An 8,590-nucleotide genomic window follows, 5' to 3' on the forward strand; every position below is an offset into this window, starting at 1 on the left:
CCATGCTGTAGAATATACACATTTTGTTCCATTATGTTGATTGCCAAGGACACAATGTTGCTTGTTGAATAAATATGTGAAGACCACCCACCAGCACCTTGAGACCCTCACAGATGAATAGTGCACTTCACAAACCCTGATTTATTGATTGATTGATTGATTGAGAAAAGCAAAACACTCCAAAAGTAATAAAATAGCATTGGCCGGAAATAGGATCTGATAAAGATGGAATATGCCCTGTGATCACATCAGATGTGCACTGCTATCACACCAGGCTCTAAACACAAAGGTTTGAAGTTTATTTTTTTATTTCTATGAGTTAATTAAAACCATTGCATTACAATAAAATAACATTTAAAAAGAAAGCATTATTTTTGAGTCCTAAAACTTCTGATTAGGTGCAAGTGTTATGGGCCATCATGTGGCTCAGGGCGTATTTTTGTATTTACGTTGATCCGTTACTCTGCGACCGGCCCCGGTGGAGTGTCACCCGTCTGGTTCATCAGTTGTCTAGATCTTCCTTCCTTTCCATTCTCCTCGGGTGCCACTAGTTCTTATTATCAGTCCTAGTTCTCTTGTAAAGTGCTTGTGCTCTGCAACTTTATTATTATTTTTTTTTTTGCAGAGTTTTTTATAGCGCAAACTTGACCCGAATCCAATCAGGTATCAGAGTGCTTTACATCGCACCAGTTACGTTATATGAGGACACACATTCATTTTTTGTTAGGCACTCAGCGTCATTACCGAGACCCGAACCCAGTTCCCCAGGTCCGAGGTCGAGCGCCCTAAATCCGACTGTTGTTTAGTTGAAATTGTTGAACGTCTCCAGTCTCCGTTTTTTCATCCAAGGCAGAGTCTACATTCTTTCAGCGTCCTATGTTTAAAGTAATCCAGGATCAGCTTTTGAACTATACGTGAGCGAGGTCATGGACCAGAGCGGGGCTGGAGAGAGTCCCTGATAATTTGTGTAAATCTTCCACAGCACGCCAGGATGTGGGGTTCCTTTTGTGTGAAATATATTGCCGAAGGCTCATGGCAAGTGCTTGCTTTTTCAATCGGGTATAAATCCCTAAGAAGGATTCTTCTTTTGCTTGCTAAGGTGTGGCAAGAGTACAGAAGGTGTGTCCATGTTTCTCGATTGTAATCACACAGTCGACATTCTCCTCCTGTATGTTGGTTGGCCCAGGCCCAGCTGAATTCTGCTATTGGCAATGCCAGCAGTCGCATATACTTACTTAACTGGAGCAAGTTTCAAGTTTCAAGTTTATTGTTCTAGTGTTTAGTCTTCTTAAAACCATTACACTGTATGCTAAATATAAAAACATGTTAGAAACATTCATAAAACCTTTTGTGCACTTTGTGTATATATTATATACATGATCTCTCTTCTGGTTTTAGGGTCCAGCGAGGCGGAGAGGTAAGGCTGGAGTTTGATGACCTAATATGAGGCATTTAATGTGGCCAGGAAAGGTAGTGTTTTTAATGTTGTCTGATCTTGCAGGAAGGTAGCTAATTGAACTTGTTTATTGAGGCGCTTTTTCCAGATAGCATATGAGATGAAAGGCAGAGCGAGTGCTGGTTTATTTATTTCTGTGGTGGCCAAGGCTCTCTTGAGCGGTGTATTCCACGGGGAACCAGTTTTTTCAAATATGTCTCTGAGCAGCTCTTTAGGGATTGCTCCGGGGATTTCAGAATTCAAATATAATATTTTTAGAGGTCAGCATCAAAGGTTAGTGTTTGTTTGACCAATCCGAACACCAGCCTGAGTCTCACCAAGGAGAGGTGCTTTGGGAGTTGAAAGATCTTTTTGTAGCCCATGCACTGTACCCACTCCAGAATTTCCGAGCAGGTGCCTGGGAAAGCATGATGCCCATATGAGAGTGCTGGGAGGAGGGAAGCTTGGATGACTTTCCTTATACCATCTGCTGATGGACTTTAGTTTTTAACTTATTGTTACGTTTAGTTATACCATAGGTAATGGCCGTCAATTTCTTAGTCATATCTTTTTTGTTAGTGGAGGGTTGAGCAGATTCTGTAAACCAGACCCCCAGGTACTTGCATTTCTGCACTGAGTTGATTGTCATGGAGCCTATGGTACATGTGGTTTGTTTTTTGTACTTTTGCCGTCCAAGTACAAGGATCTTGGTCTTGTCTGAGTTGATGATGAGGTAATTCATTGTACTGTATTTGTGTAGGCTGGTAAAAGCGCATTGCAGTCCCACTTTGGTGTGATCCATGATGACAATGTCATCCGCTTATTGGAGAATATGTAGAGGACGATGGCCTAGATGAGGAGGCACCAGGCAGCTGTTAGAAAGAGCTTTTCCCAGATCCGCTGTATATAGGTTGAAAAGTATGCAAGGGAGCACGCAGCCTTGTTTCAGACCACCCGTCATGCAGATTTTAGCTGAAAGGGATGACGAGCCTGTTTTCACTCGTACCCAGGTTTCCGAGTATAGGGACATTATGGCTGTTAGGAGCGAAGGATGAATTCCCCAGTTTGCTAGTTTCTTCCAGAGAGTTTGTCTGTCAACCTTATCAAAAGCTGTGGTTAGATCGACAAAGCAGCAAAAAAGTGGAGGTTGGTTCAACTGGGTGGATTGATGACAAAGGGCAGATAGAGCTTTTAGGTTGTCAGTTGTGGGAGCTCCTCGGCGGAAGCCTGTTTGAAACAATCATTTGCAATGCAATAGGTCTAGCATTTATGAGAGTTTGAGCTATTGGCGTTGTAAATGTGTTGTTTTTAAAACAGATAAATAAAATATATTGTCACTTACAATGCCAATAGCTTAAACTCTCGCAAATGCAAGACCTGTTGCATTGCAAATGCGTAATATATATTTTTTTTAAAGCGTTAGGAGAGAGCGTGTCGGCAAGACAAAGTTATTTGAGAAAATAGTGCTCCGAGGCTATAAATAAAGCCTACTGAGTAACAACACACCTACCAGGGGATGTTGCCGTGTGAAGTTACAAAATGAGACAAGGCGGTACTAAGGAGGGACTACTAAGTCTTTTGACCAATGAACAGTCACAGTTTACAGTGGACAATGACACAAGCCAATGAAAAAGATGGGCGGAGAGTGGGCGGAGTTTCATGTCCCTACCTCAATACAGCATGCCTCGTAGAGCAGCACATGACCAGCCCAGGCTCGACCTAAAAATGACTTAAATCTGCACCCAGACCGTTCTTATACCTTTGGGTGACTGCAATAGTATGAACTGTCACACTTCTCACAGTGCGATGGTTAGTAGTTGTGTTGGATCTGTCATTGGAAGCACTGACAGGTGCAATGGGTGTGCAAGATGCATGGCCTCCGGAGAAAGGCCCTGGCACCTACACTTTTACAAATTAAGCACTGATGGTAAGGCACACATATGTAGGTATACTGATAAAACTATACAGAAACAAAAGATAATGAGTGGAAATTGGGTTTCTGTGAATATTTTCATGTGTGCATCATCAAGTAAAGTGACTGGATTTGTATTGATCCTATTTAAAGATTTGTTTCCATCAAACTTTAAAATGATAAAAGAAAGTACTTAATTTTTGCTTCCCTAGCTGCTGAAGTATTTGCAATATGTGTACAGTTCAAGTTTTTGGGTGTGTTAGAAAATATATATATTCTATGCCCTTTCCTTGCACACTCAGCAAGATTGTGACACACTTCACATTACAAAATCCTCCAAGTTTGCGGCTAGAGACAGAAAAGTAAACATCAGTTTCCATTTTAAAAGAATAATCAGCAATTTGGCAGAAGACGGAGCCTAACATTTGACCTTTGCGACAAGATTAAAACAAAATGCAAGGACGCCTTTACTTCTCATTAATCTTCTGAACTCCAGCTTGGTTATTGTTGGGGTGCTGTATCATCCGTCGCACCCCTGCTTCTAGCGCCTATGTATTATGGATGCACTCTGCTGAGGCTGAAATATATGCGCACAGATTGACGCACAGAACACTTGAAAGTTGCTTTGCAAAAGTAACTTAGCAGAGCTGATTGGAACATGACCTGAATGTCATGTTTCGATCTCCTCAGAAATCATATTCTGTGATTTGGTTTAGAATGCGCGGTTTCTACTATAAAATAAGGACTCTGGCAAAACGTAATTAATCAGGCTAGACACCTATGATTTGACTGTATTCTACCTTACATCCCAATCAATCATAAAATGGATGAAGCCGGATTAACCATCACTGTAGTCGGACTCAAAATAAAAACAAGCCCTGGCAGAAAAGGCCAAATCAACTTCATCCTGCAGGAGGCACAATTAAAATGGACCATTGGAGGATGGGGTGGGAGGGGGTCCGGGGCGGGGGGGGAGCGGGGTGTCTTGGGTCGTGGCAGGCCATCCTGCTCTGAGCGCAGCCAACAAAGCCAGCTGCCGACCGGGAAAATGCCGGAGTAGAGTTATTATTAGCGGAGGCCTGCTTTCTGTGAAAAGTGTATTACTGTGTGTGGCCTTTTTATTTCGTACTGCACAGGAGTGGGAAGTACCAAAAAAAAAAAAAAAAACAGCCTCTATGCTACCATCTCGGGACTTCACGCATTTAAATAAAATGAGCAATACGGGAAAAAAGGGTAGAAATAAAAAACAAATGTGCTAATTATTAGCCTGATCTTTGTAGGTCGGTATATTTATCAACTCTTAAGACATTCAAATTCATATTTTTAAAGAATAATTTGGTAAAATAGAAGTATCTGTGTAAATAGCTAGGCGCCCTGAAATCTAATATCCAGCAGCAAACCGTGGGCCAAAAAATTGTATCATCCACAAAACCGCGTTTGCACATTTTTTTTTTTTTAACGTTGTTTCGAAATGCATGTGCATGCAATCAAGGTGGTTCGGCGGGCAGAAACTCTCTTGGTCGTGGCAGCGACTGAAAAGGCAGAGCAAGCATTGACTTTTCGCCAAATCAAGCACTCTTAAAATAGGTCATAGACACGTGTTACTGTTGACAGAGCTTAAAAAGTCTGGGGTGCATGGAGCGCTACGGTGCCCTGCACAGGCTGCACGTACATTCCCTCGTCCCCTGTGTCTGGAAGCTCAGGCTGCTGCCTGCCCTCGGTAAAGCTGCACCTATCTTCTCTCATCCCCCGTGGCTGCAAGCTGAGGCTCCTTCCTGCCCTCGGTAAAGCGCACCGCAGGACACGCATTAGCATTACAGCCGCCAGGCTGCTGCTGACATTGACCCTACTGCCTTCTCACAGCCGCGCTTCCGCTTCCAGGTAACGTCTGTATTGCGCATGTGTTCAGGACAAGTCAGGCAAAATAGAGTGCGAATGCACTCAGCCAATCCCAGGAGAAAAAAGTATTTGCAAATGCAATAGGACTTGTATTTACGCGAGACCTATTGCATTGTAAACAAAAGTGCGGGCGTCCAAAAAGGCATGAACGGGAGTAGGGGGGGGGGGGGGTGTACAGAGAAGTCACAGACTGCGGGAGGGAACGGGTAAAGGCAGGGGAACAAAAGAGTTTTTAAAGTAAAGGGGTTGATAGCCATGGAAGGAGAAAAATGACGACATGTTCGTCAGGAGGGGGACTAACTTGCCGAAAAACAATCACAATGCAGCATTTAAGATTTCGGCCAATCAAAAAGATAGGTAAAGCTAGGAGGAAAGTGGTCAGAGCTTCCCCCGCTATACTGTATACAGCATCTCTCGATGAGACAACACATGCACTGCCTAGACGAGACCTAAAAAGGGGAGCAGCTCATTTTCTTCTGCCCAAGTTTCTAGTTTTTCCAGTAGGATTCGGGTGTATGCTTTTGCTTCCAGGTCTAACAGAGCTATCAACCGGTAATTACTTGGATTTAGGAGATCACCTTTTTTGTAAATCGGGCATAGTATTGAACCTCTCCAAGATTCAGGTGTTTTGCCCAATATGTTAGTAGCGCAGCCCAGCATTCTGGAGCTGATTGAAAAATCCCTGAAGGGAGCCCATTTGGGCCAAGCGCCTGCTGGCCTTCATAGACTTTATTATTTTTACTATTTCCATAGATGAAATAAAGGCTTGGTGTTCTTCTGCTTTCGGCGTGACGGGGGCCGTAGTTACTGTAAGGTTGTATGCTAGGAACTGGCTCCTCACATGGTTCTCCCACACTGATGCCGGAACTGCATTTGCCCTTGGAGGCCCAAAGGATTTTAGATTGTTCACATTCTGTCAGAATTAGTCTAGGGATCCTTCTTTCAGCAATAAAAAAAATTAATTCCATCCCCCCTCTTGTGCTTGTTTCGCAGCCCAGACATTTTTTTGTGGGCTTTCTGGGCCTCTTTTGCTGCCCATAAGTTTCCGGCTGTTGATTTTGAGCAGGCAGGTTCTCTTTCTCAGGTTCTTCCGTGTGAAGTTAATGCTCCGTTGTGGCAGAGGTTTGTTTCGATGACTGTATAGCTGCTGATATTGCTTGTTTTTCTTTTGGGGGCCCCTATGATCCTGGAGTGATACTGCCAGATTTCTGGCCATAAGGTCCCAGTTTGTTAGAAGTAGGTCTCCTGGTTGGTCCTGGAACCAAAGTCTCCCCTCGTTGAGCCATTTGGGCACCTGGAGCTAATGGTAAGGTTGCTACTAGATTCTCCTTACTAGGGTATTTAATTAATTTCCTGTAGAGTAGCCTAGCTCCTGGCCAGTGTCAGCTATTTGGTGGTTTAAGTTCAGGCTTATGACCAGAGGATTATGGTCGCTTTCTGTGTGTGTTACTATGTAGAAACTCTGGAGATGATTTGTTAAGCAGTTTGACATAAAGATGTAGTCAATTATGGAGATTTTTTTTTTTAACGTGTGGCGGGTCACCCTCCCAGCATCCGTCGGAATCTGGTTTTCTGATTTTAGATCAAATGTGGTGAGTAGGTTGTTAAACTGATCTTGTTTATTGCTAATTTTCGCGACGTTGTGATGATGACACAGGTATTTGGTGTTAAAGTCCCCTGCCAGTACAATTTCATGAGTAGGATAAGATAAGATTATTGCTTTTCTGCTCGAGCACAAGGACCACATTGCGCGCGCTTTTGAAGTTTTTCGGGGGTTCAAATAGCAATTAATGAGTAGCAGGGAGAAGGGCTTCTGGCTGCTTTTTAGGCCTTCAATTGATAGGGCTTATAAGCTCTTGTTGAGTTGTATGGGTGATGAGATCGATACTATTGCTGGTTGCATTAGGAATATCGAGAGGCCCCCCGACGGCCGCCTGAATAAGCTTGTTTGCGTTGCCAGTTAAAAGACTTTGTAGAATCCATAAATAGCCATGGGGTTCAATGCCCTCGCCTCCTGAAGGCATATGATGTTGCTACTGTTTAGAGAGTTGTGTCCTTGTTTGGATCGTAGCATTGAGGCCAGCTCCGCCATGCTCCAGGAAAAGATGGAAAGTTGATCTTTGATGCTAGTTTACTGTTCTGCAGGACCAGAGGATTTAATGAGATAGAAAATTCTGTTGTGCCAGGTGGCATGATGAAAGTTGCTGTCCCTGGGTGTTGACTGCAGGGTTGTCCCCTCATGGTTCTGGTTTGCGGGTTTCCAGCTGATGGTCTGGTCCTTGGTTCCCCAGTGGACTATTAGGGTGTTAGATGCCAGCGAAGACCTTACTAGCCAGTCGTGGGTGGCACCCCAAGCTCCCTTCAGTATGCTTCTTCCTGGGGGGATTCTATGGAGCTCGAATAAAACATGAGGATATTTCCGTGGCTGAGTGGGTTCTAGCTCCATGCTCCATTCTTCGGAAGTAGGGGCCTCTTCGACAATGTCGTCTCTGGTTGCTATTCAGTCCCAGTTTGTAATTGTGGATTTGGGTTCCCTTGTCCCTGGGATATGGGTTAATTTTACCGATTGAAGTTCCGCTGAGGTAAGATGGTTCAGAGATGGTATATGTTGGAATAGTCTTAGAAGGATCCCTTTTTTTAAGATTTGCGCTGACCCGCTAGGAGCATAATGGGGGATAAATATAAGACCAGCCATGGGGTTTTCTGCCCCCTTTCGCCCAGCACCTTTGAGCAGGGATGCATTGGTGCTTCAGAGTGCTGGGTTGGGCGTACTGGGCATTCACTTTCTAACGGACCTGCTTGCTTGAAGTCCCTGAGTGGTGTGGCCATGGACGCTTTTTTGTAGCTGATCCTCCCGTGTATATAGTGCCGGGAGCTACGACTGTACACCCGTGTGTCCTTATTCTCTGCTGGAAATTTACTGGGATGGGATGGGCTAGTTTGTTTTGTTCTCGGGACTGGGCCCTGTAGGATGGTCCTTGTGAGGTCCCAGGTGTTTGTACTCCCCCTTATCAAATTAACCTGAGCCTGTGCTATTCCTCATTTATTCAGCCATGGTGTTCTTTAGGGCTCCCCATGGGGGTTCAGTATGGATAGGCATTGCCGATGTGCCGGCGGATGTGGGAGTTAGGTTGGTGCTGGTTTGTGCTCCATTTGGTGAGGCCGGTCTTTCCGCGCTAGAGGAAAGGCAGAGAGCCATAGTTTGGGCAGTGTTCAGGCGCAAGCTGGGATGGTAATATTCACTCTAGTTAGTTATCACGTTTCCTGTGCTGGACTGGTGCACAAGTGGATTTGCTACCATGGGCCACAGAGTATCTGTTGTTTGAGGGGGAATCGGCGGCAGA

Source organism: Triturus cristatus, chromosome 2_1 (genome assembly GCF_964204655.1).
Source record: "Triturus cristatus chromosome 2_1, aTriCri1.1, whole genome shotgun sequence".
Lineage (NCBI taxonomy): Eukaryota > Metazoa > Chordata > Amphibia > Caudata > Salamandridae > Triturus > Triturus cristatus.